General features: G+C 40.1%; 1 long non-coding RNA gene across 2 annotated transcripts in view; it reads right to left on the bottom strand.

Moving 5' to 3' along the window:
• Window positions 1-21,695, bottom strand: part of LOC120401806 — a 50,293-nt gene extending 28,598 nt beyond the window's left edge. For both annotated transcript variants that reach the window (XR_005596750.1, XR_005596751.1), the window contains exon 1: window positions 21,574-21,695. This is a non-coding gene — a long non-coding RNA (uncharacterized LOC120401806). The remainder of the gene's footprint in view (window positions 1-21,573) is intronic.
• Between the last annotated feature and the right edge of the window lie 2,689 nt (window positions 21,696-24,384).

Genomic DNA, 24,384 nt, shown 5'->3' with positions numbered 1-24,384 from the left:
TTCCTAGTTTGTGTTTTTTTTTTAAAGGAATCAGATAGGACAGATTCCCCTGAGTGCAACTGTAAAAAATTCCCCCATCATACAGTATCAACAGAGTTTAAACCCTAAACCTTCAGCACTTAAGCTACATGTCTATCTACTTTGGATAGGAGCAGAAGTATGTTTTCCCAGATTGGGGATGAACCTCTGGGTCCAGGTTCTGGGACTGGGGAGCAGTCTAGATGAGTCCAACCTGGTCCAGATTTTTCTCCCTGTGCCCAAAGCAAGAGTTGGGGGGACATCCTGGGGTATGTGGTAGTCTAGAGGAGTAGTTGTTGTGGGGAACCTGACCCATCTCGCACTCTCTCCCCCCGCCCATATTACCAGGAGGCGGTGGTTTCCTGCCCAATGTGGTGCCCCAGAGAAGGGCGTAGACCACTGAGGATATGTGCTGGGTCCAGGGGAAAGTTAGTCAGGCTCTCTTCCCCACAAAGTCCCTGCCACACATGTCCCAGAAACTTCCATCTGTTCCCAATGTAGTGTGTACTCCTGCTGCTTTGGTGGCATAAGCCCAGCTTTAGAATGGTTTTGTTTAGTTATTATTTTGTCAGGCTGCCAAATTTTCTGAGGAATGCAAGTGAGAGAAGGGAAATGGTGACTTTTACTGTTTATATCTCACTAAAAGCTGAATTAAATTTAATGGGACAAATAAAAGGCACTTCTTTAGCCAGAGGGCTATCCTCCTGCCAAATAACAAAGGTCTGCTGCTAACAATGCAGGTGTGAGAAATCCTCAAAGTATGGAAAGTATTAGGCAACGTAAATATAGGAATCACTACCATCTTCTCTTGTAATCTTAATTACTGTAGTTTGTTTTGATTCCATTTACTTCTTGAAAATAATGCACCTAGGCATAACATTTCCAGTACGTCATGATATTTTACTGGTGTAAGTAAGGTGACACACTAAGAAGTGCTGATTAAAACTAATTCTTATCCTCTATATTTACTAACAGACAGATCTGGAGGGTCCTATTCTGTCTAAAAAAAAAGTTGTTGTTCTACAAAAATTTTTGACTGAAAACTTTCATTTTATTTTTTTCAAACTTTTGCACAAAGTTTCTAAATAAAAAAAAATTCATTTAGATTGAAATTTTCCAGTCAAAAATTTAAATTGAAAATATTTTCCTGCAAAATACTACTACCACAACAGAAAAGGAAGTAGGAGAACCAAAAGAATATCACCATAGCTAAACAGCAGAGTAATACAAGCCATTAGAAGCAGAAAGACATAGTTTAGAATTTGGAAGTCAAATCCTAGTGAGGAAAATAGAAAAGAGCACAAATTCCAGCATGTAAATGGTAAAAATATAATAAGGCAGGTCCAGAAAGAATTTGAGAAACGACGTTTTTAAGTACATCAGAGGCAGGAAGCCTGCCAAACAGGCAGTGAGGCCACCAGATGAGAAAAGGTGTTAAAGGCCATTGCAGAAATAATTGAGTCCTTGCATCTGTCTTCATTGCTGAGGATATGGGGGAGAGACCCACATCAGAGCTATTCTTTTTTGGGTGACAAATCTGTCACAAACTGATCTCAATAGAAGAGGTTTTCAAACAAATTGATATATTAAACCAGGGATCGGCAAACTTTGGCACACGGCCCTCCAGGGTAAGCATCCTGACGGGACAGACCGGTTTGTTTACATGCTGCGCCCGCAGGTTCCGGCCGTCGCATCTTCCACTGGCCGCGGTTCACTGCTCCAGGCCAATGGGGGTGGCAGGAAGCGGTGGTCAGAACATTCCTCAGCCCGTGCTGCTTCCCGCCACCCCCATTGGCCTGGAGCGGCGAACCGTGTGCCGCATGCCAAAGGTTGCCACCCAGGACCAGATAGTATTCACCCAAGAGTTCTGAAGGAACTCAGATAAGAAATTGCAGAACTTCTAACTGTAGTATGTAACCTATCACTGAAATCAGCCTCTGTACCAGGTATCTGGAAGTTAGCTAATGTAATGCCTATTTTTAGGAGGACACCAGAGGAGACACTAACAATTACAAGCCACTGAGCTTAACTTCAATACTGGGCAAACTGGTAAAAACTATAGTAAAGAACAGAATTCTCAGACACATAGATGAACACAATTTGTTGGGGAAGAGTCAACATAGCTTTTGTAAAGGGAAGTTCAAGCCTCAACAATCTATTAGCATTTGTTGAGTGAGTCAAAAAGTATGTGGATAAGGGTGATCCAGTGATTATATAGTATACTTGGGTTTTCAGAAAACCCATAATAAGGTCCCACACCAAAGGCTCTTGCAGAAATGAAGTAGCCATGGAATAAGAGGGAGGTCCTCTCATGGATCATTAACAGGTTGAAAGATAGGAAACAAATGGTAGGAATAAAGAGTCAGTTTTCACAATGGAGAGAGATGAACAATGGGGTCTCCCAACAATCCATAGTGGATCCTGTGCTGTTCCATGAATAAAATGTATTCATAAATGATCTGGAAAAGGAAGAGAACAATGACATGGCAAAGTTTGCAAGTCACATAGCTACAGAGCTATGGGGGTGTCCTCTCCCCACACATGAGTGGATGAGGAATGAGCAAACCCACAAGGGAAACCCAGATGATTTCCCTGGAGATATAGAGAGGTTCCCACAGGGTGGCCCCTCTGGTAAGGAAGAGAGAGCACGCAGAAAGAAGAACCTTGCCGTTATATAAGGGGGGAAGTGTGTGCAGAGTGCTAGGTATGAAACTCTGAGTCAACACTCTGTTCACAGCAGCTCCAATCAGGCATAGCAGGCATAGCAGATTGGAGCAGACGAGGCAGACCTGTGCCTAATTATGGGCAGGGCCGGCTCCAGGCTGTTCAGCAAGCAGGTGCTTGGGGCAGCCAAGGGGAAGGGGCGGCACGTCGGCCTCTTCGGCGGCAATTCGGTGGCTGGTCCCTCAGTCCCTCTCGGAAGGAAGGACCTCCCACCAAATTGCCGCTGAAGAAGAAAGCGGTGCAGTGGAGCTACTGCCGATCGCGGCTTTTCTTTTTCGCCGCTTGAAGTGGCAAAAACCCTGGAGCCAGCCCTGTTTATGGGTGGGTCAGGGCAGAAAGGCTAATTATGTTATTAGCCAGAGCCCATAAATAGGCACAGGAAGGCAGTGAAAAGAGGGAAAGCAGGCAGTGAAAGAGATTGCTCTCCCCTGTTTGTAAAGGTGCTAGGTATGCTGTGAAGGTGGTGAAACTCAATTATAAATAAACTGCACATGGTGTTGAACCAGCACAAGGTATCTGCATGGCTTGTAGACGGAGACAGAAGCAGGACTGTACTTTCTCCCTGAAGCTCTGGTACAGGCCACTGTTGGATACAGGACACTGAGTAAGATGGCTCATGGTCTGACTCAGTATGGCAGCTCTTATGTTCTAATAATAATTGTTTTGATGAAAACATATTTTCTGGCAGGAAAATTTCAGTCAAAAAATTTCAACCAGCTCTACTCTACCTTTAATCAAGCTTCTATGAGAGCTTACCTGAGTAAAAGCTGGGTAACAATTTCAGGATCTGGCTCTAAGGAAAAAGCCACTACCTAGAATGTGATCAGTGAGCAGATAGATGAGGTTGGTGGGTGAGCAGGTGTGAGGGCCTCCCTCTTGCCTAGCATGCTGGGGATAGAACCAAGGATCTCCAGAGCCAAAAAAACCACAAGCTGCTACATGAGCTAAAGAGCCAATGTTTTGTAGCTGCGGTCTATAGTAACTCATATCCTTTGTGGATAAGCACAGAGAGAGACTTCTAACACACGCTCACTGGTGGGTTACATATTATTCCTGCCCTACCCTGGCTGTACAGCCGCTCCACAAACTGTACTTTAGCTTGGTGGCTAAAATATTCTTTGAGCCCTTAAACAGCTTCTCCCTGTGGGGACAGGATGGAAAAAATCTGCCCAGCAATGGGTTTTCTAGCCTGGCCTACATCTTTTCCATCCCTATCCCTCTTCCTTACTGCACATAAGGAGTTTGCAAGGAGTAGGGCTCATGGAGGAGATGCTTATCCTCTTTATAGCATCCAGCTTCTCTTTGCATAGTGCGGCCTTATAGCAGTTTGCTCCTAAATGCATAAAACAAAGTTGTAGTTGAGATTGATTGCCACCGAACTAAAACAAGGCAAAGTCATGATTCTTACATCATTATTATATTTGCCATTACCACATAGAGGGTTAACCTACATGCCTCTGTAGATATATATTCAATGAGATTGTTATAACTGTTGACATTTCTTTATAATTCATGGGCCACAATGCATCAGAGAATAGTGAAGAGCCAAAGTATGTGCAATCCCACTCCAATTCCATTTATCTGAAATACATCAGCAATTTATTTGAAACTGATCTGTGCCCCTTATGCAGGAGAACATTTGTTTAAAAAATGGTGCATCTAAACATGACAGAAGATCTAGTTTGTTTCAACTACAGTGCAATTTATCCAGTACACCAAAGGAATTGATTCTTCTGAGGCACACACTCAACAGATGTGATGTTTGGGTGAGATTTTGCAGTTCCTATGGAAATTTAGAATGGCCAAACCTAGACAAGTCAGTCTAGATTTTCACATTGCAAATTCTGGTTTTCTGTAGTCAGAAAAGTGTATGGGATCTGAGTTTATTCAGACCTTCACAGAAAGCTTCCAATATAGTAGTTACATTAAATTTTCTGTCATCCCATAGCAATCTAAAATTGCTTCCAATTTATGCCTTTTGGGTACTTAGCTGCAATCCCACATTGACAAATGCTTGAAATCTCTGTAATCCAGAGATTATAGAGAGGCGACCCTCTGCAGTACAGCTATTTCCCATCTAAATAAAAGGGAATACTATGGGCAAACCATCACCTGTAGTGCCTACTTGCATACACTCCACACAGGTGGTTTGAACCATGAAATGCACTTGATAACTGTTCCACTTGCTGAGACACACACACATATTGACATTGATTACCATAAATTCCCAAACCATTTTCTATTACTACAATAAATTTGATTAGTTACAGACACAATGTATTTGCATATCCACTGTAATTTGGGTTCAAAACAAAAAAGAAAACCAGAGCTATCTAAGATTCCTTAAGTATCAGAGGGGTAGCCATGTTAGTCTGGATCTGTAAAAGCAGCAAAGAATCCTGTGGCACCTTATAGACTAACAGACATTTTGCAGCATGAGCTTTCATGGGTGAATACCCACTTCGTCGGATTCCTTAGAATTTTAGTCTAGACTGCAAAAATAAGTTTCATACTGTTTGGGAATTCTCCCAGTTTTAGTGGGAAGTATTTGGGGCTTTCATCAAAGCAATTAAACAAACACAATGACATTTGAAATTTACAGCCAACAATTCAGACTGACACACACAGCCTCCAAAGTTAACTGCTTCTGTTTTGCCCACCTAACACCCAATGAAAGAGAAAAAAAATTACTCTTCTGGCATTTCCCCCGTGGACATGGTAACTGTGGTTACTATTTAAAAAGTCAACATTTACCAACTACTAGCAAAAAGTGGTACTGTATGTTATGTGACAAAGTTCCTCCTCTACCTAGGTCACAGTTAGGTATGACAAGTGTTCTCTATTTTATGTGTAGAGACATTCGGACAATCTGATTAAAGAATTAGCATTGACAAACATAATCCATATTAAACGGATTAAAACTGGATAACTGCTAGATCTCAACATGTAATTGTTAATTGGGAATCATCACCAAATGAGGGCATTTCAAGAGTGTATGGGGGGGAGCAGTTCTCACTGGAAACTGTTCTTGTCTCAATGCTAAAGCCAAGGCCACACATCTAACAACACAGTAAGCAGGTCACACTTGCATGATGGAGAACTATATCCTGGACAGCAGTCCCTTGTGGTCATAGTGGCTAAACTCAAAGATAAGCTCCAAAGGCTGGAAATTGAACTTAAGCAAATTCAAACTGGAAATGAGGTGCACATTTTGTGAATAGTGGAAGTAATTAACCATTGGTACAATTTACCAAGAAAAGTGCTCGGTCTGTCACTTGATATCTTTAAATTGAGATTAAACATCTTCCCAAAATATATGCTCTAATTCAACCCAATAGGACTGGGTTTGATGCAAGAATTGCTGAGTGAAGATTCTGGCCTGTGTTATTCAACAGATCAGAGTAGATTCTCTTCTGGCCTTAAAAATCTATGACAATGAAATACTGCAGTATTTCAGTTACAGGCAATCTCTGTATGGCGTCACTGAAATACTAACATACCAAGTAGCCTGTGGACACAGCAAAGAACAGCTAACATGTTTAACCAAGAAAGAATTGGTCAGGAATACTTGAACTGTATTTGGTAGCATTACATTCTTAGAGCTAAACTGTATCTATTAGGCACAGCCTTTAGTAGCTCTGGGTACCTCATTGCATAAAGGAAGTGCTCAGGCTATACCAGTGTTAAGGATGGACCCCGCCCACTCTGCAAGCCTCCCACACCTCCCAATCTCTTGGAGGTGATGTGTGGTAGTCCTTCTGCTCCACTGGACACAGAGACTGTGATTGTCACAGGCCCTTTCCAAGACTTCATTTTGCAAGATGCAGGTTGACTCAATGACCTTTGATTATATGTTTGCAACATGCACAGGCAATAGTCTTGTTTATTTAATCAGCAATTAGTTTCACAAAGTAGACCACTAATTGAATGAGTCAATGTCTGCAAATTAGTAAATATATTCCGGGTTAAAAAGACAACTAATTACAACTATACCAAATCACAAGGTTTAATCAATACAGCCTAAACTAAATCAATGAGAATTGGAACAATGGATCCAATTTACCATTGATGTAAGCAAATCAAGCAATTGCACCTGCTTATGGCACATCTCACTTTGTTCCAAATATTTCCACATTTGACAATATATGTTCCAAAAAGTGCTTCTTGATTTAACTGCCATCTTTTAGTCTTTAAACATTAATTCATTAGTAGACCTGAATAAATAACTTGTAATGAATACTTACAGCAGGTGCTGATTTCTTAGGCTTTACTGATCATGTAGATTTATTCAATTAATTTGTTTTTTTAATTCTTTTACTGTATCAATAATTGAATAATTTTAATCTTTAGTGCCCAGCACTAAATCTTTAGTGCCTGCTGGGGACAGAGAGCACCGGCGCCCGCAGACCTAGAGTTCTCTGTCCCTGGCAGGCACGGGGCCGCGGCTTCTCTCCTCTGCTGGGCACTAGGCGGTGCACATCAATGCACCACGTTGGGGACCACTGACTTAAACTGACCAGCTTGAAACCCTGCTAATACCGCGACCCCGCATTTATCGTGATGGAATTTTTTGGACCCCAAACATCGCATTATAGTGGGGTTTCACTGTACGTTGAATATTGTGAGGTACTCAAATACTGCAGTAGTAGGCTATTTCAGTAGCATAGATAGATAATAAGCTGGTTATACAGATATACAGAGTATGTACCTTTGACCTTTAATCAGCTAAATTCTAATGTCCTAATCTTTTCAAGCAACCTAAATACTTGCTGTGATTTCTAAAAAGAGAAAACAATGTTAAGTTTCCAAAATATTTCTTTTCATAATATTAGCATGATTCATTTTTATTTAACTAGAACTTTAAATATGAATATACCTGTATAAGCTGGAGCGTAAATATAATAAATGATATTTCTAAAATTACTGCATGGGAAAAACAACCATTGAGGCTATGTCTACACTACCCCCCAGAGATTCATGCACTGGGGTCAATTTAGCAGATCTAGTGAAGACCTGCCAAATCGACAGCAGATCGCTCTCCAGTCAATCCCGCTACTCTACCCCAAACGAGAAGAGTAAGGTAAGTCGACAACAGAAGAGTGTCTCCCATTGACCCAGCGTGGTGTGGACCCTGCGGTAGGTCGACCTAAGCTATCTCGACTCCAGCTACATGAATAACGTGGCTGGAGTTGCGTAGCTTAGGTCGACTTACCGCAGTAGTGTAGACATAGCCTTAGTGCGTATGTGCACCACAGAATCTGCAACACCACCAGAGAAAATTTCCAAGTGATTTACTACCATTGAGCTAAACTTCCCATCACTCCTGCTTTTGCTCTTCGGTGGCACTTTCCAAGGTATATTTTACTGCAGTATCTGCCACGAAATGATGGATAGCTGGATACTGAGTGTATATTTATCATTTTAAACAGATTACTTACCAGTAGCTGAATGAAATAGAAACACTGTGTCTGCTCTAATTTCTTTGCTAGGAAAGGTTAAGATTTCATCCTTCAAGATTTATATTTATATGTGTGTGTTTATTTTCTCAGGTTTTAGTCCTACAGTAACAAGAATTGTTACCAAGGGTTAGTTACAGCCTGCTACTACGCTATAATTCTGAGGAGCCAAAATAGGCTAAAGACAAAGTAATCTCAAAAGCAATAAATTCCACAGAGGTCTGATGAAAGTGATTTATTAATGTGTACACAGATATTTTAAGAAGTATTTGGAGAAAATGTAGGCTTAATGGTTGGGATTCTACAGGGAGGCTAGAATGTTCAATTGTCTATGTCCCTGAGGCGCCTTTGCAAATCCCAGACAGTATCAAGAAAAGTTTTCTATCAATGAGCCAGACAAGACTAGTGAATAGTTTCCCAAAGCAAATAATAGAAGTTGAAGTCAACAATAGATTAGGCAGGACTAAACACTTGAGAATATACTGTAGCTAGTAATCCTGTGCTGGCAGACAGATAGAGTAGATGATTTATCATGTTGTTTCCCTCTCCAGTTGCTATAACTCTGTTTTTTGTTTGTTTTTGTTTTTTGTTTTTTTTTGTTTTTTTAAAAAAAAGCTCAGAAATGCAGAACACTTACGTCTCAGCCAAAACAATAGGCTGGGTTGTGGCCGTAATGGTGTAAAGCCACAGCCACATGCTAGGGGGTGCGTGCTGACCTAGATGAGGATACTAGAAATATTATGCCCTGTGCAGTCAAAAAGCTCTGAGTGTATGGAACAGAGCAACAGGAACAACACCTCTAGCACCCTTACTTATGTTGTTATTCTTAACAGATAACTTGTTTTAGTATTAAGATTTGCAGATATTTGTCCAGTTGAATGCCCTGATGGAAAAAACCAGGGATATTCCTGTTGAACTGTGATCTTCTCACATACATGTTGAGGTTGGCTATGAACATTTTGTGGCACAAGTATGGGCATTTTCTAAGATCCCCATTATAGGATTGTTCCTCAGATTGTTCACTGTCTTCCTGGGCCATTAAACTCAGATGTGTTTATATGGGGCTAGAAGCTGTAATGTACCTTCTAGCTGCATATTTCTTTATAGAGACACATTAAAAAAGCATACACACATGAAATATACATAAAATGTACATTGTGGTTACATATTTTACATCTTCAAACTTCCAAAGACATGAAAATATTTACTACAGAAGATAAATTTCATAACTGACTACATTTCATAAAACTCTGCAGAAGCCATTTGCTTATACTATCCCAATTATTATTCTGCTCACTGATACTTCACTAGAAATACAGTCTGATATTATTTTTCATAAAGAAGTGGTATTTAGAAATAATAGCATGCACATGAAATCTGATTTTATTTTTATGCACATCTAAATTCCACTGCACAAAAACCCTGCAGTCAACTATCATTATGATACCTGTTGGCTATCTTTTCCCCTTTATTGATGTGCACTAAGCACTTCTCAATGATGTTTTCATGGTTTGCAGAACATATCAGAACTTAGCTGAGAAATGATTTCAAGAGTAGACTACTGGGAATGTCAATGAGGTAAGGATATTTTTGACATATTATCTGCATTACTGAGCTTTATTTGATTTGCAAGATTAAAAGAGATTGAGTTGAAAGAAGCAGTGAGCTGCACTTTAATGGAACAATAGTCTGACATCAAAGATGTGTGTGATTTGAAAGACTGAATGGCAGCTGCTACAAGGAGATTATAAAAATCAGGATCCAGGGGTTTAATAGCATACCCCACATTTTAGCCTGGAACCCAAGCCTTCAGATTTATTTTGCTTTCAGATCACACTATTAGCAAAAAGAATGTTTGCACTTAACATTTAACCTGGCCTCTTCTCTCCTTTCCACCTTTTCTTCTAATTAGATAATAATCAACAGTTGGAATATCCAGTAAGAATAACATTGTTGTTCTAGCAGTGATAGCTGTAGATAGCTGTATGTTTTAAAACATACTGTATGAGTAATCTATGGAGCAAGTTTAGTGGGATGAGGTCTATATTTTCATGAAAATCAGCAGTCCAAGAGAGGAGTTTCAGTTGCAAGAAAAAGTAGACAAACGAAAAGCATCACCTAAAAATATAGTTTCTGATTTGTCTCCTTTCTGGGAAGGTTTGCCCATAAATGATACATTCTGCCTTACATGTTATCTGACATATTGTAAAAGTGTTGGCAATAGTGTTTGCGTTCTTTAGTGGAAGCTACGTGGTTGACAATAGTAATTAGTTGTCATTTTCTGACACTATCTATCAAAGGACACTATTGTAGGCTTAACAGTTTTGAAAACAACTGAAGCAAGACTTCTAGATGAAATGTTTCTCATGGTGTGAATGTTAAGGACCTTTTTGTTCTGAAGATGCAGTTTCTTTTCACTCCAGTTAAAAGAATGTTTCCTATACTTTTTAGTGATTGAATACTTTCAACAGAGCCCTGGGCCTTCTGGCATGTCCAAGCATCTCAGTGAGCCTGTTATGGCCTTTTAAGAACAGGGATTCTGGGAAATGTAGTTTTCTTGAGGAAGGACGGAAAGGTCATCAACACAACAAATTAAAATGTAATTAATGCAGCTAGGCATAGCCGCACTAACTTTAATCTAGCTCTCTCAAGTAAAAATATTAGTGAACATAGTGGCACAGGCTCAGCATGGTGTACAAGCCCATCGAGGATCCTAGATCTACACTCTGGTTGCTAGCCTGCACCAAGGTAGGTTCCTCCACGTTTTCACTGTTATTGTTATCCTTGCTAACTAGATTAAACATTATACCTACTCGTACTACAATTGTACTTTAATTTGCAGAGTAGACATACCCTAAAAATCCAGAAATCACATGACTGAGGAACCAGGTGATGACATTTAGGAACTATAGAAGGGGTAGTCTGAGCTCAATATGGGACCGATGAAGGCTGAGACAAGAACCTGAAGGGCAACAGATGGTATTTGAGTTGCTTTGTTCTCTGTTTGGATCTTTTATTTGGCAATATACAAGGCCCCAGGAAAGGGACTTTGCTTTGAGCTTCATTTTAACCTTCTCTGGCTGGTGAGCCTGTCCACTGGTTTAAATATTTCAACTCGGATAAAGAAAAATGGATAAAGATGTATAACCAGGAAGAAAGATAGTTGTGTACATGAATATGGGGAATCTGTGTGCATGTTTCTATGATAGCACTGAATCATCCTCATGAGACTGAGATTTGGAAATGGCAGCTGCTAATTGTGCATGAGGAAACTATTTGAACTGCTCCAGATTTTCTGAGTAATGGGACCAGACTTTTTGTATTTTTAAACTGTCAGCATAGTTGAAATGAGCAGCAGTACTGGGATAAGGAAAAGGAGTGCTGAAATCTGGACTCAGTGAGAGGACTTGTGAACAGAAAGAGAGGCTTCAAAGGAAATACACGACAGTGAGAACACTCTGCCATAAGGAAGACCAGGTAAAACATCAATTCTATTTTGATTGAAACATATACATTTAAGAATTTTCAAGTCTGTCCAGCAGCTTAAACTCTCATTTCACAAGAAACATGGTAATGGCAATTTGTGTGTGTGAGGGGGGAAATGTGTGTGTGGAGGGGATGGGGGGGTTGGTAACAGCCCTAATAATCTCACAGTTTAAAGCACTTTATAAAAGCAAGATATGAATTATCATTATTGCAGTATTTGGTATGCACAAGCTGCCTGAGGTCAAATAAAAGGAGGGACGTTTCATGGCAAAGAGACGTTATGGTGGTCCAGTGATGTGTAAGAAACTGTAAAGAAGAGGAAGGATGTAAGATTTAAGAGAAAGCAGACAGTAAGAATGGTGGAAAGTTATGAGGATTACAAGCTGATAAAGAAAATGGTGAAAAGCAAAGTTGTAGAAGCTAAGAGTCAGGCATTAAATCATGAGGGAGTGGTGGTGATAACTAACTTTCTCAGCTTAATTTTCCATAGTGGAAAAATGCCCAACAACTGTAATGGACACCTGGATGCAGAAGGCTAGGGAAGCAGCTCCTGGAAGCAATGCTTTTGGCTGATGACATTATGTTGCTGCATGAGTGCAGGGGACTGGATTAGATGGCCTCTTCCTGTCCTACAATTCTATAATTCTATAAAGATAAATACAAATTGGAAAGGGATCTAGAACGATGGAGGGCTGCATTAGAAGTAAATGGCTTACAAGTCACCTGACAAAAGACAGAATACATGTGATGCTTCATTGCTAAGGACAATGAGAAGCCAACAAAAACAGATGGTATTGCATTAAAGTCCATGCAACAATTTAAATACCTCAGTTCAATGTTAAACCATGATCAGAATGAGGATGCAGATGTTAGGGATCCACATAAAGAGCACTTAGTGTAAGTAGAAGGAGTTGACATAAGAATTATGCCAAGTAAACTAAGGAGCAAAGTGTATATTATCATGATTGGGCCAGCCATGGAGTATGGGTTGGAATGGTGGCCAGTGTGGAAGCTAGAGATGAACAACTATATCACAATGTTACAATGAGAATGCTCAGGTAGATGCTAACTAAGAGGAGAGCTGAAAGACTATACAATGAAACAATATGAGCCATAAGAGTAGCAAAGAATCCTGTGGCACCTTATAGACTAACAGACGTTTTGGAGCATGAGCTTTCGTGGGTGAATACCCACTTCGTCACTTGCATCTGACGAAGTGGGTATTCACCCACGAAAGCTCATGCTCCAAAACGTCTGTTAGTCTATAAGGTGCCACAGGATTCTTTGCTACTTTTACAGATCCAGACTAACACGGCTACCCCTCTGAATATGAGCCATGATGCAGGTAATCCCCATCATGGAAAGCCCGAGGGAGTATCAACTGAACCATCTGGGTCATGTGAGATGACAAGATTTAGAATATGTTGACCAGAGACTACAAGAGCTAGCAGACATGGGACAGAGATCATGAGGAAGACCTAGAAAAAAGATGGTTTGAGATGCTAAAGAGAACATGAAGAAGGTTGGGGTCAGCGTGGAGAAGACACTTGACAAGAACACTAGCAGATAAAGAACAAGAGAGGCGAAGCCCAATAGATGGGATAAGGAGAAGAAGAAAGTATTTTTTACTTGACTGGAACCAGTAAATACAAGAATTGAGAGGGAGATTTCCTATCCAATTTCTAGACCAAAGGAGTAAGATTTGTTTCTAAAAAGAAGCTGAACTTTTGGCTACTTAGTTGAAGGTATGTAGTACTTAAGGCCCACATTCTCAAAGGTATTTAGGCAACTTACTCCGACTGAAATTAATTGGGTTGATTTAGGAGTTAAGCACCTAAATACTTTTGAGGATCTGGGGCTTAGACTGTACTAAATTTCAGTGAGATTTAAGCACTTAAGAATCCTATAAGCATTTAAGGTCCAGATATTTAAAAGTATTTAGGTGTGCACAGATGCAGGTAGGATGCTAGTGAGGTTTTCAAAGGCACTTAAGTCCCACTGATTTCAATGGAATTTAGGCACTTTTGAAAATCCCACTAGGCAAAAATGCTGGCATCTTTAGGCACCAACATACTTTTAAATACCTGGACCTTAAATGCCTAAATTCATTTTGAAAATGGATTGGAGGTTTAAGGCTAATATTGTGTGAAGTGTCTACACATGCCTCCAAGACATCTGAGTATAACTGATTTAAGTACTAAAATGCTGCATATTCACGTTAGTGCTACTCTCATTCCATTGTCTTACATCTCCTCTACCATGAGATCTTGCTGTGACATTAGACCACCTGTTTGTACATGCTAATTATTTCTAGCTCTAACACCTTTCTTTTTGTTCCTCTTTGTTGATACATATACAGGTCTCAATGGTCAAACAGATGTGCCAAATGACTCCATATAAAAATGCCAGACAACATTCAGATGTAGGTGTCATCACATTATAACTGTTTTATACACTGTAAGAACTGCTCACCCCCAGGGCTGCTGAGATGCCAACATGATTTGATGCAGAAAATATGGAACACCAGGTGTTTGCTATAAACAGAGTTCTAAATGTGGAATTTAAAGTAACAGTGAGTTTTCAGTAATAAGAGTTACATTACTTGTGCAATAAACAAAAGAAAAACTTAGCTCCCAAAAGAAAAAGGTCATATATTTAAAAGCTCCTGAAAAAGAAGGATCAAGAAGTTAATAGAGTAGATAAAGGCCAATGAAACTGTCTTGCTGAGGAGAGAGAATTCTTCATTTAGCCACAACTTCTCCTTAGCAAGCAAGCTTCCCTTGCTTGTATTCTAATCTAAATCCATTTGGGGCTCTGGGAATGGACATCACAAAATGCTAACTAAGCAAACTGAGAAATTTCATTGTTCATCTTGTTGATTTGAATAGCTTCAAGCAATTACAATCACCATGAATGTGTGCATTAGAAAACTATTGTCTTCTGTTATAAAAATATTTGATAACTTGGGGTTGCTTTCTGTTTGAGATAATAACCATATCTTGGGCTAAATAAACTCAGGGGCAAATTATCATAGTTAAGACATTTTTTTCCATTTTATTATGAAATGCATTATGATTAAAAAATGTAGGGATATCAAACTGAAAAGCTAAAGTTTATCCTGTCAGATGGAGAAAATTGAACTGGCCATGCTGGCTGTGAGGCATGCTTATGTGCAGAGTTGGTTGGAAAATGGAATTTCCATTCCACAGGAAATTCCAACATTCTGAAAATCATTTTCATGATGAATTAGAACAAAAAGAAGAAATTTCACTTTTTTTCATAGAACAGAAGTTATGTAAAAATTCTATTTGGACCCATCACATTGTTTAATTTCAGCAATGTCAAAATGTAATTTAAAATATTAAATTTAAAACAAAATGAAATTAGACATTTTTATATCTATACAATTCATTTTCCCATTGAAAATGTAATCAAGATCAGCATGTTTTTGCAAAACTTTTTATTTCAACGAAACTGCATTCCAAGCAAAAATTGTTTTGTGAAAAATATTAGACCAGCTCCAGATATGAGTTATGAGTTCAATGATAGGGTAATAGATGAGAATGTTTTGTGTGAACTAGCAGGTAAAAGGGTGGTGACTAACAACATCTGTAATGTAATATGTAACTTGTTTGTATCAATGTACAAAAGGAGAAGTCATAGGAGAGGCCATCTTTTTATTGGCCGAGGAGACAGCATCCTGTTATGTTGACTGAGCCTTTACCTTGTCACGGGCATACATGTGTTAGTGTCCCTGTGATCTGCTGGACAGGACGCCAATACCATGCCTTGCTGACAATAGGCCTGGCCGAGCACCTTCACCAAAGAATCGAGCCTATGGTCTTTCTTTATGAACATCATCAAGGTCTGCTGAATCAGTAAGCTGCACTCTCTACAGGTGCAGCTGACATCAGAGCTCCAGAAACAGCAGCACTTAGCAGCCTTCACCCTCCGTAGCATTAACCACATAAGCCATCACTCTGGGTAGGCTCTCCTCAGCCTATCTCCAGGACTCAGCTCTCTCTCAGTCCCAGCACCCTCATCCTGCAAAGAGGACAGAAGTTTCAGAAGGATGGGGACCTTGGCCTGTGAGGGACAGAAGGTCTGTCCTCAACCAGCAAAAGCCACAAGGTCTCACCCTATCCCATGATCCCATGACCCATCACCAAATACTAGGTCTTATCTTTGGGAACTATTCATTTTATCCTTTTAACTGCATTGGAAACTGCCTCCAGGGAGCACCCAGCGACCAGGTTGGTCACTCTTCACCGCCTGGTGTCACAACTCCTGCAGAATCCATACCCTCGCATTCCATAGCCATATGTCAGCACCTGACAAACGTACACCATCATCCCTGAAAAATTCAGGCAAATTGTAATGCACATCCCTGCACTGTATCCCCAAACCTCCTGTCTCCAGGAACGTCTGGGTGACCTCCCTATTTGCTTTCTTCCTAACCTTGTCCATGCGGGCTGGGTCTGCGGCTCCCCACCAAACCTGTCTTGCCAGCAGCTCTGACCATACTAACCTTGATTGCCTAATCAAGCTAACATCAAACTAGAGAGCGGCTAAACCACATATAAGGATTCAGAAGTCAGGGTTTGATCCCTGCTGCCAATGATCCACACAGGCACGCTGTAAACTAACCTGGATAAATACAAAACATTTTGCAAAATTCTGTATAGAAAACTTCAGCCTCGTGTTTACCATAAAGACAGATCATCCTGAAAAAAAAAGTGATAAGCTAGCTATGACAGAATTTCCATTTAGCAGTATTAACTAGTCATTAACCTGTTTCTGCATTACTGACATTGTAACGAATAGTAGTTTTCAACTAGATCTGGTTCAACTAAGTGTTCCACATAAATATAAATATATATAAATAATCTCAAAAATTTTAATAAATGTTACCGGTCTCTGCTAAATCAAGTGTAACTATGTAACAATTTTAATATTTCAACAAAGCATAAATTATTTAAATGGCCAATGGATTTCAGTTTAATATAACCTCCTTGTATCCCTTCTCCTCTGCTCATACTTAATATTTCAATAACCTTATAACCATGGAAAAATTAGGTTCATAGGCATAAACCAAAAAAAAAAAGAAAAAGTGCTGAAACTGACATGGAGTTAATTAGTAAATGTAAGGAATGAACTCTTATGCAGATGTCTACTGAAACAAAGCAGACTGACTTAAAGCATCCTTTCCTCACAGGGTACAAAGTTATGTGTGTAAGTCATTGCAGGATTGGGGCCACACACTGAACTGTCTTTGAAGAAGGGTCTGTCTTCCTCTGTTTGGAAAGCACCTACTTCATTTTTGGAGCTACTGAAATATAAATCAGAAAAAAACAGTGTTTTCATTTCAACAATACAAGCCTTCCTTTTAAGATTCTATTTGACACTGGCACGCAATGCTAATCGGTTGATTAGACTGTATTCCATTTTCAGCAAAAGCATATATTTTTCCCCAGTAGTTCCAAGAGCAGTGTTCAGCCGTACCCTATATCCATTGTTTTATTTAACTGTTTTGCACTCTGCAGGACCACAAATCATATATGATCACACGAGCAGTTTGCCTCTCTTATAGATGTGCCTTTAAGCTTAGTAAATGCACAATATATACTCAGAGCATAATTGCTAGAGTTTATTTGGGGAAGGATAAGATATGTAGTCTGAAATCTACTTATTATCCTAGCTCTGACAGAACACTGTCACACAGGTAAAGCTCTCCTTCAGTCTGTTGATTCATGTGAAAACATGTAATTCACTAGTTTTTCACTAATGAGAGTCAGAGATAACTAGTATATCCCTTTTCCTGGTTACCATATCTCAAGAAGAATATAGCAGAAGAATGTGTTCAGAGACAGCAATGTGAGTGACTAAGGGTATGGAAAAGCTTCCATATGAATAGTGACTGAAAAAGTTAGGACTGTTTACCCTATAAAGCAGACATGATTAAAAAAATACACAAAATGACAAAGGGTCCAGAGACAGTAGGCTGAGTGCTTCTATTCATCCTTTTACATAACACAAGAAAAAAGGTTCATTCAATAAAACTGAAAGGCAGCAAATTAAAACTGATAAAAGGAAATGCTTTTTCACACAATATACAATTTGACTGTGGAACTCATTGCTACTGTATTGACATCAGGAGTATAACAAGATTCAAAATAAGAATCAAACATTTATATGGAAAGCAAGAATGTTGAATTTGTCGTGGTCCATACTCACTACTTGAGCAACTCCTCATGCAAGGGCACGGCACAGCACTGGAGGGATTTTTCCATCTTAGCATCCCCTGTTGTTTGGCATTCTAGTCTTATTGTGGTATGTGGCTTCTGTGTCCCAACCCTCTAAGCAGGTCACCTTCCCAACCCATTCCCCTTTCGGGGTAATAGAAAAATCCAAACAAGACAAGTCTCAAAGGCTATTGGCCTTTATGTCAAGCCCTCAGTCCCCTTTGGAGATTTTGTCAGTATTTGTATCTCTCAGTCCTAATGCTCATGCGGTGTTGCAGGGAGGTCGGGGAACTGAGGCCCATTCTCTCCTTTGGGTTCCAGTCCAGGGATCCTGTATTAGGCAATTAAGGACTGCTCCTTCCGAACTCTTGCCACCTCCCTAGGCTCCTCCTTCCATTCCTTGTTGCTCAGCACCTCTTGTTGGACTGCAGAGACTGTTGCTCCCGCTCCATGGTTCAGTTGCCTTATGTGGCTCCTTCTCAGCCAGCTACTGAGGAGCTTCTTCAAATCCACTCCCAACCTTTCTGACTGTTGGGTTGGGCTCCATGGAATTCTCTCTCTCCCCTTAGGTCAGGAGTCCTCAGCTCCTTCTCCTGGAACCAGCCTGCACCTTGAACAGTTACTCGGTCTCCTTCAGGAAGAAATTCTTCCAGCTTCATCCCAGAGCTGGGTTCTCACACAGGCCAGCTGCAGGCCCTCAGCCAGTTTCTCCTCCAGCAGGGGGGAAAAGGGCCAGTCAGCCTTTTCATTGTGAGGCTTGGAGAATTCAGAAGGCCGACCTTCCATTCTTGTATATACTCACTCTGAGGGTATGGCTACACTTGCAGCTGTACAGCGCTGCTTCAGGAGCACTCCCGCGGCAGCACTTTGAAGTGCGAGTGTGGTCGCGGCGCCAACGCTGGGAGAGAGCTCTCCCAGCGCTACAGGTACTCCACCTCCCCGTGGGAATTAGCTTACAGTGCTGGGAGCCACGCTCCCAGCATTGGGGCACTGTTTACACTGGCGCTTTACAGCGCTGTAACTTGCTGCGCTCAGGGGGGTGTTTTTTCACACCCCTGAGCAAGAAAGTTGCAGCGTTGTAAAGCGCCAGTGTAGCCAAGGCCTGAGCGAGAAAGCAACATAGATGCCAGTTCCCTTCCCCAGCTGGTTGGGTGAGAGAGGAGCCTTGTCTTGCCTATGCTGCAGGGCTCCTAATCCTGGGCTCTTAAGGGAAAAATAATGAGTTTCATTACCTTAAGTACTAATTAGCCCTGGGAGCACTTCCTCCCTACCTGGATCTCCCATTTCCCAAATCCTTGCCTATATCAGACCTCTGGAACCCTTAAAAGGGCCACAATTATGGGATAAGGGTGGACTAACTCATAGGCTTTGCTATCCTTAAGGGGCAGCCTAACCCTGTCACAGCATGACAACAGGAAGAACTAAAAAATAACCAAGAATGAATATTCATGCAGTTTTGGAAGGGATGCTTCTGGACATAAGCCAACCTCATAAGAAACTTTCCCTGTGGGCAGATTATTTCATAACTAGCTATTACAGGGTTTCTTCAACTTCCCTTTGAAACAGCTTGTACCTGTCACTGTCAGAGACAGGTTAATGGGCTAGAGGGTCCTTGGTCTGAACCAGAATGGCAATTCCTATGTCTCTCCCCCTCCAAAATGAACAAAAGCAAACCTTCTACTATGGATTCTGGATTTTTACCACTTCCCACAAAGTACATTTTGAACATTTCTAATATATTTTGTTCGGAGACATAGCCATGGTCATATACAATATGCTTATGAACCAGTTCCAACTACTGTTAAAACATTCAACTCCAAAGCACAACAGAGAAACCTGACACTTAAATGCAGAAATTGGAATGTACTGTTCCTGTTTGTGATTTATATAATGCTTGTGCCTCATGCTTGTAATGTCAGTTGTGCAGTTAGAGAAATTTGCATACGAAAATATAAAACCTTGCCACGAACAGGAAAGAGTCAATAGTGGTTCAAATCCTTTATGTACATAGGAGTAATTAATAATTTCTGCAAGTAGCATTCATCCCTCTTCTTCAGTCAGCTCATTAAATAATTGCTAAAGTGTTTAATAAATTAACTTATGATAATAAATTTACAGTTTATCCAAATTCAAAACCATTGTGACCACATAATTATTTCCAGTTCCTGAAGGCTCAAAAACTACCACAACCCTTCTACCAGGAAAACCAGGCAATACTTAATGTACTTTTTCCTGACAATTACATTTTATATATTGCCTTTTTTTCCATTTTGAAGATCACGCTGCAAGGTTATGGGCTTTATAGAATGTTTTCTAGAAGTAATATTGAATCAACTATAAATCATTAATGATATCATTAATGTTTTATAAATCATGCCATCCTGAAGTTCCCTGTATTTTGAAATGGCAAATCCAGAGTTAATTAAGGACATACCAACCCTATTGAAAAAATCTTACAGATCTGAATAGGGATCAGGGGCGGCTCTAGACATTTGGCCGCCCCAAGCAGGGCAGCATGCTGCGGGGGGGCGCTCTGCACCGAAGCCGTGTGGGACCAGCGGACCCTCCACAGGCACGCCTGCAGGAGGTCCACCGGAGCCACCTGCTGCCCTCCCGGCGACCGGCAGAGCGCCCTCCGTGGCATACCGCCCCAAGCACGCGCTTGGCGTGCTGGGGCCTGGAGCTGCCCGATAGGGATTAAAGCAATAAGGTTTCATAGAAACTACTCAAAAGCCCACCAAATTTCATACAGAATAATATCCTCTGTTGGTTTTTTTAAAAACAAAAACATCCTATAGAATTCCATAGCCTGGATAGAATTGTAATCCAATTCCACAGAGTGGCTCTAAAATTCTGCAGAAAGATCATCATGCTAGTGTTGCTCCTTTTTTACTCGAATGGCTAGTCAAAGTTTGGGTCCCACCTGGGAGTAGAAATTGGTGGTAGTCATGTATTTCTTTAATGCAATTTAATTTATTTACAAAGAATGTATGAAGTCCTGTGTATCTGAATGGAGAAGGAAAAAAATAGCAGGAAACAACTTTTGCTTCGAGCACAAACAATTCTCTTTTCAGCCTGCACTCCTGTCACAAAAACCTCTCCCCAGGTTTCTTCTAGGGTCAGCCACATGCTTTAAGCTGCTCCTTCAGGCTCTCTCTCATACTCAGGTTAGGTCTAGGTTCTCAAAACCTAGGTTAGGCTGGAACTAGGTTCTCAAAATATGTTTTGGAGGCAAGCCTGCCTTAAACAAAGGAATGTGGATTTACATGTCTGGGTCAAGTTTTGTAAACCATAGACAATGAAAGAACATTTACACATAAGTTAAACAAAGTAATCAAGCTAACAAGTGGTGAAGGAAACAACTTAGCCCACCAGAGGACACCCCAAAATCTGTACCTAAGAAGGTCGTCCTGGCTCTTAAGGCAAAGGCAATGGACTTTGGAGTGCAAAAAGATATCAGTTATCCATCTCTTGGGGAACAAAGAGGACAGCACCCTCTAATGCTGTGAACAATGGATCCTCTAGTCTGGAGGGCTGGGGATGCTGGTAACTTGATTAAGAAAGTAATCTGATTAGAGAAAGATTGTAACTTGCTAAAATTAAGTTTTAGCCACCAGAAAGCATGTTTTGATTTGTTTGTAACATACCTGTCTCTTTTCTCTTGCTTCGTCATCATCATCATGTTTCCATTACGCCACTGGCATTTAGGGCAGTGACGAAGTTCCTCCACTCCTGTCTGTTTCTGGCAACTTCTGGTTAAATTCTTCTTGTGTTAAGATCCAAGGGGTTGGATAAGTGTTCACCAGGAACTTGGTGAAAAAGCCTCTCAAGGCTGCCCAGGGAGGGGAAGGTTTTGGGGGGACAAAAAGTGATCCAGACACTGAAATTTCTGGATGGTGGCAGTGTTACCAGATCTAAGCTAGTAATTAAGCTTAGAAGTGTCCATGCAGGTCCCCACATTTGTACCCTAAAGTTCAGAGTGGGGGAGGAACCTTGACACACATATATTCTGAAAACGGTATCCACCACTGAAAGACACTACTATCCCTTTGCCTCAGATTCAGTTTTTATCCAACCCTTTCTCAGGCAAGTTCCCATTAATTTCAAAACACAATAGTAGCTGAAAAAGAACATGAGAAGTTGCCTTTATGTTCTGAGATGTGGAACAAGAGATGCTGAGGTTAAGTTTTTAATGGATCCTACAGTAGTAAATCCCATTTAGTGTTCTCTGCTGAATTTCTCCAAATCACCTTTACCTTCAAGATCACAGATTTAACTTAGAGGTGGATAAATTAAATACATCTTTTGTAAACATACTGTACATTGTAGACTTTAGTTATAGGTATTTGTTAGGTAAGGCATAGGTATAAATTAAGGCTGTATTGCAATGAGCTTACAAACCTCAAGGCCTGCAAGACAATAGCTTAGCTAAACTAATCAAGCCCAGAGAACCAAAAAGCCTTAGCATAAGCAGCTAAATTATCAGAAGATAGAATGCTGAGATAAATAAGTCTGACTAAACTTCTGACAGGTAATTACAAGATACCAGTTGATTACATCTTTAGATATTTTAAATTCAGAATATTAGCTGATGTCTAACCACAAAAATGCCATGATAACTAATTGGCACATATGCTAATGAACTTGAGCTACAGGCCTAGAAACCTATGGGAAAAGGGCACCCCAACATTAGTAGGGTGAGGAAATATAGATAAGGAAAAGGGGCTGAAATCCCTACCAAATATGCATTAGGCAGAGTGGGCATCTGTGTAAAACATTATAAAAGCTGTGTCCCGGTCTACATGCCCTGAGAAATGCTTGGATGACAACCATGGAGAGAGTGAGGATGTTGAGGATGATGACTAACACTTTGGGTTTTTACTCAAGGGATGATGTGAGTATATGGATGCACAGACGCTCATTTTATGTTATCTTTACTTTCTTTGCTGTGTTGAAGTGTTTATAATTTTGCTAACTGTGCTCAATAAAACACTACAAGGACAGAACATCTTTCCTAAATGGAATGGTCTCTGTGCACAGCAGGGTCCTTGTAATAATTTTAATATTTCTGGGTCTGGTCATGAGGCAGAACTCCGCCAAACCACAGAATATTAACTGGGAATTCATACATAATCAATAGATCAGGCAACACCATGTGTAAACAAATCCCTTCCCTATACCCAATACATGTATGCATTCACCACACAATTTGTATTTCCCTTTACATCACATTTTTCTTATGATTATGGTGTAACAAGACCCTTTTCAGGTAATTATGTTCACATTTACTTCCTTTTTTCTATACTAACTGAATTTGAATATATAAAACATATTTAGATTTCTTAGGTTCTTCTTTGGGAATCTTCACCTAATGCAGTTAGGGGTGAGATTTGGTCATAGGTTAGTCATACTATAATATTCAGTGCTTAGACTTGAAGCAAATTTCCATCTCTGAGTTGGAAGGGGGCAACCCATTCTAGCACCACCAATTTAAACCAGTAAACAAGCAGTTTAATTGGAAAATCCTTCTCCAGGACTCTACATATCCAGAACCACACATCTTATAAAGAAAAAAAATACAGAGGAGCATAACAAAATAGACCAATTAAATCAACCCCAGATCACATATATAAAAACATATATGCACATGGTACACATATGTTGATTCACAAAGAATTGTATTAAAAAATATGAATCTAGTCCATTCTCTACACTCAAGGAATTAAACACTGGAATGGCATGAAAATTTTGTCATACTACATTAACAATTTTCCATTACATATTAGTAGAAATTGTCATATTTCCCTAGGGTCCAGCATAATTATGATCTCCATTAACATAACTGTTGTGTTGTTTATTATTTTATTTTATTTGTGCTGATGTAACTGTTAAGCTACACAATATTACTCTTTCCTCCAGTCAGAATATGGCTCCATCAGAATAACCATCTGGCCTGAAATGCTTTCCTTTCCTGTTCAAAATCTGTTCCATATTCCACTCAGAAGAGTTTCCGAACACAAAAGGGCTATTCAGGTCTAGCCATTTATCTGACAGAACAGACTTCTATCCAACTGCAGATAGACTAGCAGCTGTGATGGTATTCTGCAGAGAGCAATTTCCTAACCACGAGAGAAACTATTTATTAAAAAAGGAAAGCTTATCCTCTGATTCAGAAGGAAAGTTATAATATAAGGCGGAGAGTGTACAGTAGGTATGATTTCTCTAGCTATTTGTGAATCACTGCCAGCTAACTACTCTGAAGAGCATTTTAAAACCACCATCAGTCAGATTATGTGAAACAATGTAATCCTACTGCTATTGTATATAAAATTCATATCACAACATTTGGGGGGTTGATGATGGGGCACAGAGACTTTCACCTTTAAGTAACTGCTTTGAGAAAGATAAATTTTGTTGGCTCTATATTACAGATCCAGAAACTGAGTGTCTGAGAAATC

Source organism: Mauremys reevesii, linkage group 3 (assembly GCF_016161935.1).
Source record: "Mauremys reevesii isolate NIE-2019 linkage group 3, ASM1616193v1, whole genome shotgun sequence".
Taxonomy (NCBI): domain Eukaryota; kingdom Metazoa; phylum Chordata; order Testudines; family Geoemydidae; genus Mauremys; species Mauremys reevesii.
The sequence above is the reverse complement of the archived record's forward strand: the minus strand, read 5'-3'. Positions and strand labels throughout refer to the sequence as shown.